Consider the following 12,619-nt stretch of genomic DNA (forward strand, 5'->3'; position numbering starts at 1 on the left):
ATACCATTTTTATGGATTTTAGGAAGTAGATACAGAGTTGGTATTGTTGGTTCAACAACAACTAAAGCCGCGGCTAATTCCTTGGTTATAATGCCATTGATGGTGGCCCTACTTAATCTCTTTTTTTATCCATGAGGTGTGCGGTTTCGCACTTTATCGCCCACTCTCCCCCATTTGTATCTGGATGTGTCTTAATTAAAATAAAAACTTTTTTGACTTTACTCTGGACTTATAGTCGCTTTTTTGGAGCTCTGCTCAGTTTTCTCTACAGTAACATCTGTAGTATCTAAATTCTGCTTAAAAAACCTTAATTTTTCAACTGATTATTTATAAATTATTAAAACACATATTTGTGTTTATCCACCATTCTCTGATAATATTTTTGTTTTTCTTTCTCTGCTTATCAATATATAACTGATTCAGGCAAGGTGCACACTGCATCTCTGCACTTAGCCTACAGAGCAGTTCTAGAGCCTTTCCCGATTTATACTACAGTAACTTCTAAAAGACAGTAGACCATATTGAAATCTGGATTGTACTGTACATTCTTTGGTTTATGAGAAGTGAGTTTGCAATGAACCTTGGCGACGACAAACATCCTCGCGCTGAGTGGTCTCACAGACCTGTCGCCCCGCCAGTCGTCTCCAATACCAGACAGACTTGCTGCACGCGCTTCTGCGCGTCGGTAGTTTGTGTGGTGCTTGCATTTCACTCCTGCCAAATTCCTTCTTCTTTAGATAATGTACAGATACAGTTTAGTGAATAAGCTGGAACGTTACTGGATAGGCATGATGGAGGACGTACAAAGATGTCTGAGGAAACATTTTGAGATGTGAAACAGTGACTTCTGGCATCTCCACGTAAATCGTTGCACAGGTTTTCCCCGTAGACAGGTACAGTTGTGGCCAAAAGTATTGACACCCCTGCAATTCTGTCAGATAATACTTAGTTTCTTCCTGAAAATGATTGCAAACACAAATTCTTTGGTATTATCTTCATTTAATTTGTCTTAAATGAAAAAACACAAAAGGAATTGTCCTAAAGCCAAATTGGATATAATTCCACACCAAACATAAAAAAGAGGGTGGACAAAAGTATTGGCACTGTTTGAAAAATCATGTGATGCTTCTATAATTTGTGTAATTAACAGCACCTGTAACTTACCTGTGGCACCTAACAGGTGTTGGCAATAACTAAATCACACTTGCAGCCAGTTGACATGGATTAAAGTTGACTCAACCTCTGTCCTGTGTCCTTGTGTGTATCACATTGAGCATGGAGAAAAGAAAGAAGACCAAAGACCTGTCTGAGGACTTGAGAAACCAAATTGTGAGGAAGCATGAGCAATCTCAAGGCTACAAGTCCATCTCCAAAGACCAGAATGTTCCTGTGTCTATCGTGCACAGTGTCATCAAGAAGTTTAAAGCCCATGGCACTGTGGCTAACCTCCCTAGATGTGGACGGAAAAGAAAAATTGACAAGAGATTTCAACGCAATATTGTGCGGATGTTGGATAAAGAACCTCGACTAACATCCAAACAAGTTCAAGCTGCCCTGCAGTCCGAGGGTACAACAGTGTCAACCCGTACTATCCGTCGGCGTCTGAATGAAAAGGGACTGTATGGTAGGAGACCCAGGAAAACCCCAACTTCTTACCCCGAGACATAAAAAAGCCAGGCTGGAGTTTGCCAAAACTTACCTGAAAAAGCCTAAAACGTTTTGGAAGAATGTTCTCTGGTCAGATGAGACAAAAGTAGAGCTTTTTGGGCAAAGGCATCAACATAGAGTTTACAGGAGAAAAAAAGAGGCATTCAAAGAAAAGAACACGGTCCCTACAGTCAAACATGGCGGAGGTTCCTTGATGTTTTGGGGTTGCTTTGCTGCCTCTGGCACTGGACTGCTTGACCAGTGTGAGAAAGCTGGGTCTCCCTCAGAGGTCATGGGTCTTCCAGCAGGACAATGACCCAAAACACACTTCAAAAAGCACTAGAAAATGGTTTGAGAGAAAGCACTGGAGACTCCTAAGGTGGCCAGCAATGAGTCCAGACCTGAATCCCATAGAACACCTGTGGAGAGATCTAAAAATGGCAGTTTGGAGAAGGCACCCTTCAAATATCAGGGACCTGGAGCAGTTTGCCAAAGAAGAATGGTCTAAAATTCCAGCAGAGCATTGTAAGAAACTCATTGATGGTTACCGGAAGCGGTTGGTCGCAGTTATTTTGGCTAAAGGTTGTGCAACCAAGTATTAGGCTGAGGGTGCCAATACTTTTGTCTGGCCCATTTTTGGAGTTTTGTGTGAAATGATCAATGTTTTGCTTTTTGCTTCATTCTCTTTTGTGTTTTTTCATTTAAGACAAATTAAATGAAGATATTAATACCAAAGAATTTGTATTTGCAATCATTTTCAGGAAGAAACTGAGTATTATCTGACAGAATTGCAGGGGTGTCAATACTTTTGGTCACAACTGTATGTCGTATTCCACATGTCAATGAGTGGCCAAGAAAAAGGTCGTGTTCATCCGTACAGAGTCACTGTAGATCAGGAATTGAAAGGGCTCAACCAAGAGAAAAGAATTGGTTATTGCTGGATTTTTTTTCCTTTGAGACCATTTGAGGGGTCGAGTGTACAGTAACAAGCCATGAACATTACAGGCCCCCCTCCGAGAGAACATAAAGCAAGAAATTCAGGCTATGACCCCAACCACTCATACATTCAGCACTATGGAACAGCACATGCAGACGTGCTTGGATGCGAACAGTGGACAATTTCATCACCTGCTTTAAAACATCAGATTCTAATGAACCAAGGTAATAATAATCTTTATTTATATAGCGCCAACATATTCCGCAGCGCTTTACAGTTTAACAGTTTCAAGTCATAAGTAACAACGTTAACAATACAATAATTAAAGGAAAATAAAACGACCCTGGTGGTGAGAGCTTACAATCTACAATGAGGTGGGGGAGATACAAAGTACAGGTGTGTATTTACAATGATGTATTTACAATGATGGTCCAGCCATCCTGAGGGAGTGAGGGATGGATGGAGATAGTGAATGGGCTACACATGCACACTTACACATAGAATGGCTTTGATTAGGGAACATGATAGGTCGCTCTGAACCAATGTGTTTTGAGGGAGCGCCTAAAACTTTGCAAATTATGGATGGTCCTAAGTTCTTGGGGTAGAGCATTCCAGAGGATTGGCGCTGCGTGGGAGAAGTCTTGGAGTCGGGAGTGGGAGGTAAGGATTAGTGCAGAGGTTAGTTGAAAGTCGTTTGCAGAGCGCAGTGGTCGGTTAGGCTGATAGACAGAAATGAGGGAGGAGATGTAGGGGGGTGCTGCACTGTGGAGAACTTTGTGGGTGAGAACAAGTACTTTGAATTGGATAATAAAACAAGTCTCCAAATCATAATATATAATTAATTATAACTGGCAAAAATGCCACATTAGTAATGTAGAAGATGCATAGCAACAACGACTCAAGTAGATCATAAAAGACCGGAGAAGAATAGAGTCTAGGCTAGTTAGCAAACAATAAACAAATATTTTATTGATCATAAAAAGTGACACAAAAATGTCAATATATGCAGAAAAACATACTGAACACAGTATATAAGTGAGCAGACAATATGAAAAAGAAGTACTTATATAATTAATAGTGACCTCAAAACCCTAGAAAGTGGCATGAAGATCCTGGAATCACGCTTAGTACATATAGGGTACTGTAGATATATATATATACTGCCACCAGTCACAGTAGTCTAAATAAGCAAAAATAGTCCCAGATGTAACAGGCATAATGCTTAAACCCAGATACCGGAGTTCCTTCAATTTCAATCAATGTCATGGAAAAATCAATCCAACAGTGCTACAATGATATGGAGGGGCCCCGGATACTGGGACATAGAAAGGGACTACAAATCCATCACTAGTAAGAAGTATGTGGGGCAGAACAGTGGGAGAAAATGACCCAACCAAATCACATTGCTAGTGTATAGTTACCCGTCATGTTTCCAAGCGTGAAGGCAGGAGAATAAACCCCAACGCACGTTTCGATGTGTAGATCTTCCTCAGGGGGCGTGGCTTTAATATGCCTAGGTTCCCATTTAAATACCCCACTCGTTTACAAGATAGCCAATAAGAATGTGATGGGGCGCATAAATGTCAGTGCGACCGCCCATAAAGGTCGCACGTAGTCCCCAATCACATGTGTCAGCCAATCGACAGAGACAAGAAAAACGCCCCCACCAATAATATAAATGAACGTCAATGCTGCCAGGCAGGAAGTGAGGGCGTGAACCCTCACTCCTGCCAGTACAATACACACACATCACTTCCGCCCTTAGTGTGGGGCGGCAAGTAGCAGCACGGGGCGGGCGCGCTGCTAATGAGCCCGCACGTCACCACCGCTCTGCCGCTACGTCACGTGGGACGGCCGGCGCCTAGCCGTCACCAGGCAACGCAGCCAAGCAGAGAACGGAAGGGACGCACCGAGAACATCCAGCAGTAAAAATAAAAATAAAAAATGTATTGAGGGTGACACATAGTGAAATGAACATATAGATATGGCAACCATTACCAAATAACTACCGGAGATAATGATGTAAAAAATAACATAAAAAAATAAACATAAGAATCGCTCCACTCAGATATGGACAAATAGGATTGAACATAGCATAGACTGATAATGTTAGCATTGGGCAAAAATTAAAGCAATTTGCAGTCATATCTCTACATCATTGATAGAATGTATGAAAAGACACTTGTACAAATAAACAAATAGAATATATTGATATATGTATATGCAAATGAGATACCAGTAGATTGTACAAAAAAGAAAATAACCTGCAGATCAAAAGAGGAGGCCCAACAGTACTGTCTGCACAGGCATGATATTGATTATTAAAGCCCTAATAGATTACAAATCATTTATGCAATGATCAGATCGGGCCAACTTGATATGATGCAGGTATTTCCTTGATGACATATTGTTCATGTGCCTAAAAGAGGGCATCACATCCGCAGATCTTGAATATTGGTCATAAAACGACTGTAGGGACATCAAATGGGATCACCTAAATAAGGCTGAAGATGTTGGTCACTAAAAGGGACAAAATGAAAGCAACAGACAATAGATATAAAAACCAACAAACATAAATAAAAGCCGAATAAAAAAAGAGGGGTGGGAGGTGGAAAGACAAACCTCATGAGACAAAAAGGAGATTACAGACCACAGTCAAATACAACGAACAAGAAGGGGTAATTCAAAGACATTCACAGGAAGGAAGCAAAGCCCTGTGATTCATTTAGACCACAAGGGGACATTGTTCCTAGGATGGTGATCCACCTGCACTCTTTTTGTGCCAGTAGACGTTGTATATCACCACCTCGTATTCCAATATGAATGTGTTGAATACCCCTAACCATAAATGATTTAGGGTTACATTGGTGGAATTGTTTGTAGTGCCTGGGTATGGTCTTTAGAGTCGAGAGGTCAGTGACAGCAGCCGCTGCCATAATGTCACGAACGTGCTCCCTTGTGCGAGTTCGGAGTTGGCGGGAGGTAAGGCCTATATAGATTTTTTGACAACCACAGATAGCATAATATATCACCTGTGTTGTGGTACAGGTGATGTATTGTTTAATAGAGAATTGCTGACAACCATCGGCAGATGTAAAAGTATGAGTACGCATGATGTTTTTACAGGCCACACAGTTCCCACACGGGAAACATCCTTGTGGTGGACCCGTTGAATTAAAAGGATTTTTAATCCGTGGGGCGTAGTAGCTATGCACAAGGGCATCCGACAAATTATAGCCCCTTCTAGCTGTCATGAGTGGCCTGTCAGACAGAAGGGGTGCTAAAGATGGATCCATTTTTAAAATGTTCCAATGCCGTTGTAGACATTGCCGCATGGTCAACCATTCTCCATTGTATTTAGAAATAAACCTAACTTGATCTTCAGATTGTTTGTGTCCTATTGGTAGAGTGCAAGAGGGACGTTCGTTGACTCTTTTTTGCCCTCATATATCCGTATTTGACACTTCTATTGCTATAGCCATGCATCTCGAATCTATTTCTAAGATCTTTTGCTTGGTTTTCAAATCTTAAATCAGAGGAGCATACCCTTCTTAATCTTAAGAATTTTCCTGTGGGAATTGCCCTGATGGTGGCCCCTGGATGGCAGGAACTAGCATGCAGCAATGCATTTACCGAGGTGGGCTTACGATATATGTCAGTTTGCAACTGTAGATATTCATCTACCAAAATCTTAATATCTAAAAAGTCCACCTCGGTCTTGCTGTAAGTGTATGTCAATTTGATATTATAAGGGTTTTGGTTTAGACATTCCATAAACCCATGTAGTTGTTGTTCCGTGCCCTGCCAGACCATGAACACGTCGTCTATATATCTCATCCAGCACTGCACATGGTCAGCGGCCTGCGCGCCCTCCCCCCCAAAAACCTCCCTCTCCCAGTAACCTAGGAAGAGGTTGGCGAAGGAAGGCGCACAGGCCGCACCCATTGCAGTGCCGCACTGCTGCAGATAAAAACGTTCCCTGAACACAAGGAAATTGTGAGTCAATATATAGTCAAGAAGTTCCAAGACAAGGTCACAAAGTGAGCTTTCACAATTACTATTCTGAAGATAAAAACGACAGGCGTTAAGGCCGTCCTGATGGTGAATACATGTGTACAGAGATTCTATGTCCGCAGTCACTAAATACATGTCATGGTCAAGAGTCATACCATCAATTCTAGCAAGGACGTCCATTGTGTCCCGAGCATAGGAGGGCAGTGCTTCAACCAATGGTTTTAAATAGTGATCAATAAATTTACATATTGGTTCACACAGCCCCCCTATGCCCGACACAATAGGACGTCCCGGTGGCTCCACAGCATTTTTGTGGACTTTGGGCACAAAATATATCGTGGGTACCTTCGGAAATCTAATGAATAGTCCATCTAAAATTTTCTTAGGAATTATACCCTTCTCAAAAGCTTCATTCAAGATCACTTCCAATTCGGCTGAGAAGGCTCTTAGTGGACTGTATTCGAGTCTAAGGTAAGTCTTTTTATCCCTCAACTGCCTATATGCCTCTTTTTCGTACATATCCTGCGGCCAGATCACTACGTTTCCCCCCTTGTCCGCTGGTTTTATAACTACATCTTCTAGGGATTGTAGTTCTCTAAGGGCCATACGTTGTGAAGCTGTTAAATTATCCCTTCTTCGTTTGTGGGAGATTTGTTTAAAATCCTCCACAACCATTCTAGTGAAAATGTCGACCGCAGGGCATAAGGACAAGGGGGGAAACCTAGTGGAACGTGGGTAAAATGACCGTGGAAACATACCTTTAGGCACCATATCCTGCTCATTGAGTAGGTCTTCTAGAGCCTGCAGTGCCTCCTCCTCCATATGGTTGGTCTGTGACTGATCACTGCCTTTTTTAGCATATAACTTCTTAAGAATCAATTTTCTCGAAAATAGGTATAAGTCTTTTATGGCTATGAAGGAATCATATGAGTTGGTAGGGGAAAAAGTAAGACCCTTTGATAAAACCTCAAGTTGAGCTGTGGTGAGAACATGTTTAGACAGATTGATTACCTCTAAGTTATTTTTCTTATCTCTCTTGTCCTGTCTGTTGGGGAGTACAAATTTCCGTTTTGTTGATTGTACATCCCTGTTGGGAGGTAGGTTAATATTTTGAAAATTTGCAGCTGTTCTGGACTTGGAGGATTCTTCACTAGAGGCATAAGAGGTAACGGAAGTAGACCTCTTTCTAGAACGATTATTGAAGCGACGTACTCGCCGATTCCATCTGTACATTGTATTGGATTGCTTATCATTAGCATCCCTCTGAAATTTTATGGTCTTATTAGCACAGATTTCTTTTTCCCATTTCTGGAATTCATTATCAATCTCTTGGTGAATCGATCGTAATTCACCATCAGATAGTTCCTGTTTTAATTTCTTTTGAATGTCCTCTATCTCCATGTCCAATGCATCTATAGATTCCTTATTCTGAATCGCCAAGAGTTCCATGAACCCCTTGGAGCAATTACTCGCCAAGTCTTCCCATTTGTGTCTAAACACTGTATCCTCTACCTCAAAAGAAGCGAACACTTGGACACGCAGACCTCTCGGCACCAGACCCTTCTCTATATATTTAATCAAGAATGCACGATTCCACCAAATTCTTGTTCGTTTGTTGAGCAGGATCTTAAGCCTTTTGGTCAACTCCTGTATGTCCTTACCACCACATGCCACTGATACTTTGGGTTGGTCACTAAAGACCTCATTAATACGCGTCAGCCACGTCTGCTCACGTGCTTTGTAATCCATAGAATTTTTGGAGGCAATAGCTGTGAAAAATACAGATAATAAAACAAGTCTCCAAATCATAATATATAAATAATTATAACTGGCAAAAATGCCACATTAGTAATGTAGAAGATGCATAGCAACAACGACTCAAGTAGATCATAAAAGACCGGAGAAGAATAGAGTCTAGGCTAGTTAGCGAACAATAAACAAATATTTTATTGATCATAAAAAGTGACACAAAAATGTCAATATATGCAGAAAAACATACTGAACACAGTATATAAGTGAGCAGACAATATGAAAAAGAAGTACTTATATAATTAATAGTGACCTCAAAACCCTAGAAAGTGGCATGAAGATCCTGGAATCACGCTTAGTACATATAGGGTACTGTAAATATATATATATACTGCCACCAGTCACAGTAGTCTAAATAAGCAAAAATAGTCCCAGATGTAACAGGCATAATGCTTAAACCCAGATACCGGAGTTCCTTCAATTTCAATCAATGTCATGGAAAAATCAATCCAACAGTGCTACAATGATATGGAGGGGCCCCGGTATCTGGGTTTAAGCATTATGCCTGTTACATCTGGGACTATTTTTGCTTATTTAGACTACTGTGACTGGTGGCAGTATATATATATATATATTTACAGTACCCTATATGTACTAAGCGTGATTCCAGGATCTTCATGCCACTTTCTACGGTTTTGAGGTCACTATTAATTATATAAGAACTTCTTTTTCATATTGTCTGCTCACTTATATACTGTGTTCAGTATGTTTTTCTGCATATATTGACATTTTTGTGTCACTTTTTATGATCAATAAAATATTTGTTTATTGTTTGCTAACTAGCCTAGACTCTATTCTTCTCCGGTCTTTTTTGAATTGGATCCTATAATGAATGGGCAGCCAGTGTAACGACTGGCGAAGAGTGGACACGTCTGAGTACCGATTAGCTAGATGGACGACCCTGGCTGCGGCATTAAGGATGGACTGGAGAGGGGAAAGACGAGTAAGGGGGAGGCCAATTAAAAGAGCATTACAGTAGTCCAGGCGGGAGTGGATTAAGGGGACAGTAAGAGTTTTTGTTTCCATGGTGAGAAAAGTGCGGATTCTAGAGATGTTCTTTAGGTGTAAGCGGCACAAGCTGGCAAGAGATTGTATATGGGAGGTGAAGGAGAGATTGTTGTCAAACAAAACACCCAGACAGCGTGCCTGCTGCTGGGGTGTTCTAGTGCCACCCACGGAAAGGGAAATGTCAGATTTAGGCTGGTTTCACATTTGCGCTTTTGTGCGCAGCGCATCGTGCGCACCCGTGCGCATGCGCACTGCGCACCTATGTTTAACATGACGTGCGCATGTTTTTGCGCACACTTGCGTTTTCGTGCGCATGCGTTTTTTTGTCTTTTGCGCCAGGTGCGCCAGACGCAACATGTTGGATTTTTTGGTGCGCCCTGTCTCGGCAAAAAAACGCATGCGCACGCTTGCGCACGGAATGCGCAAAAACAACACATTGAAGTCTATGGTAACGCATGCGTGCGCATGGTCTTGCGCACGGTTGCGTTTTTTTACGCATGCGTTTTTGAGTGAAGCAAGTCTAGAATGTTCTCTAGACAATGGAAAAAACGTCACACTTAAAAACGCATGCGCATAAAAAACGCCAACGCATGCAAAAAACGCATGTAAAACGCAAACAACGCTGCGTTTTTTTTACACATCAGCGTGCGCATGACGTTAAAAAAACGCGCGTTTGTTTTGCGTTTTTCTTTGCGTTTTTTATGCGCCCGATGCGCTGCACAAAAAAACGCTAATGTGAAACTAGCCTTAGAGAGGTTAGTAGACGGCGGGAGCAGAAGTTCAGGTATGTACAATCCATATTTCAGTACAATATATCGTCTCCTTTAGAAGTTACAGCAATTTTCCATTAAAGTAGTGATTAATTCACCCTGTATAATGTCACCATAGACAGCCATTGGTCAGATCCAGGTTAAAAGTGTGTTTTTTCAGCCTCTGGTCGGTATATGTCTGAATACTGGCTATTTAACTATATAGTAAAGTGCTTTAGACTGGTCTTTCCTATGCAGTTGCTTCATATTGTTACCTTATGGAAGACAGATGCCTCAGCATCCGTACTGAAAGTGACCATTGTTGAGCACATGCTTCCTGAGTCTATGAGGCCAACAATGGGTAAAAATGCAGTATGTACCAGCCTAATACCTTAAATTGTTAATGAACATTATGTGACCCAGTAAAAAAAAAAAAAAACCTTCCAAAAAATGTCCAGACTTTGACAAAATTTCACTTACTCTCAACAGCCTTTGGCTCCAATGAACCTAAAATGGTGATTGGGAATAAGAATGTAACACCCCCCCCAAAGTCTGAAAATCTCTGGGGTTTCAGGTACCCTGGGTGGCTGAGAACCTGGAGAATAACACCAGGACCTTCGTCATCCCCTAGGCACTGCTACTCCAGCCCTCCACATCTTTTTCCTGTTAAAAAAAAAAATGGTGAGTGCATGCGCGGTACGCCCATCGAGATCTGCCAGCCAGCAACAGCACGGAATTTTCCTATTGATTCCTGACTTGATTACTATGATAGACAATATCACAGTGATCAAAAGCCAATAATTAGTAAATCACCCCCCCTCCCCTGTGTCATCCGCTTAGATTAAATTATTTTTATTCTATAATTCTTATTTTTTTCATTCTTTGCATTTGGGGTTAGGGTTTTTTCAAAAATTAAAGAAAAAAAAAAGATGACTAGTGTTTGAGCACAAGTGCTCTCTACTCGAGTTTGCATCGGGTATGCACCAAATATCATGGGTGCTCGGGTGACATGCTCGAAGCCCTGCCCCATGTTTTACAGCTGTCAGACAACAAAAAAGAGCATGCAGTGTTTGCTGCCATACACGGGCAATTCCTGCATGTTTTTCAGCTGTATAACAACCGCAAAACACGAGGGCCGGGGACTCAAGCATGTCACCCGAGCACCCGTGATATTTGGTGCATACCCGACCACCTGATGCAAACTCGAGTAGCGAGCATTGCACTCCACACTAATGACAACATATTCAATATGACGACCAAATTTCTCCCTCGCCTCTGGGGGACACAGGATGTTAACACAGGGTGTTATGCTGCTGCAACTAGGCGGCTGACACTAAGACACAAAAAGATTAACTTCTCTGCAGTATACACCCGCACACTGGCTCCAGCCGAACCAGTTCAAGCTTAGTGTCAGTAGGAGGCACATGTGTTCTGATCTTCAGACTACATCTATAGCTTTCCTATTTTATTTTTATTTTCAACATCTTCAAAGGATTACAGGGGGGCGACGGATCCCTTAAGGGCTAGGCTCTCCCCAAACCTACAAGAGGCAGGAATGTAGAGTGTCGCCTCCACGTACCCTCTCCTACAGCATTTTCTACGGTCACAGGATAAGGTCACACACGGTCTATGGAGGAGCGCTGGGGAAAGGTCCTGTCGGTATATGAATGCTCGGTATTGATGAGAATTGGTGCGGCCCGTTGTAGCAGCTCCAGCCGTGTACCCTCAATAGAGTATAAGAACAAGATGCAACGCAGTCTGTAGGGAGCGCTCAGAGGAAGGTCGCAGAGGGCAAAAGTAAAAGGAGATAAAAACCTTTATTCCACATTCCGTTTCAATGGTAAATCGCCATCTTTATCAGGTGGCATGACAATTGGGGAAGGGAAGGGGATAGTTAAAGACAGAAGGACCAATGGGAACAATTAATCAATTAGGTATATATTGATGGTACAACTGAGTATAACTATGAAGCAAAATCTAAAAGGGAAAAGCATAACATAAAAATAAAGTGAGATACAAAAAAATAAAATATATGATGTAATCAAATAAAATGATATAAAAATATAATAAAAAGACAACCACTTATTGTCTTCAAATTATTTAGCTACATTTTCTATGGTGAGGTTCAATCCCTCTGGAGCCAATGTGCCTAATTTAAATATCCACTAGCTTTCTCTGCTGATTAAACTCCTATAGCGGTAAGAGACATTGTCTGGTATATGATCGATAATAATGAGACTTAAAAATCTTGGGTCGTCCTGATGTGCTATAGGAAAATGTTTTGATAAATTGTATAATAAGAAACCATTACGGATATTTTGGCGATGCTTATTTAAGCAGGCGTGCATAGGTGCGTCCCACGTACTGGAAGGCCGCAAGCGCATAAATAAATCACATAAGTGGATTGACAGCTCACATGACAGTTAATATTATAACTGGTGCCTGTAGTATTTGA

This window comes from Dendrobates tinctorius, unplaced genomic scaffold (genome assembly GCF_039654945.1).
Source record: "Dendrobates tinctorius isolate UK_male_01 unplaced genomic scaffold, ASM3965494v1 ptg000160l, whole genome shotgun sequence".
In the NCBI taxonomy this organism is placed as follows: domain Eukaryota; kingdom Metazoa; phylum Chordata; class Amphibia; order Anura; family Dendrobatidae; genus Dendrobates; species Dendrobates tinctorius.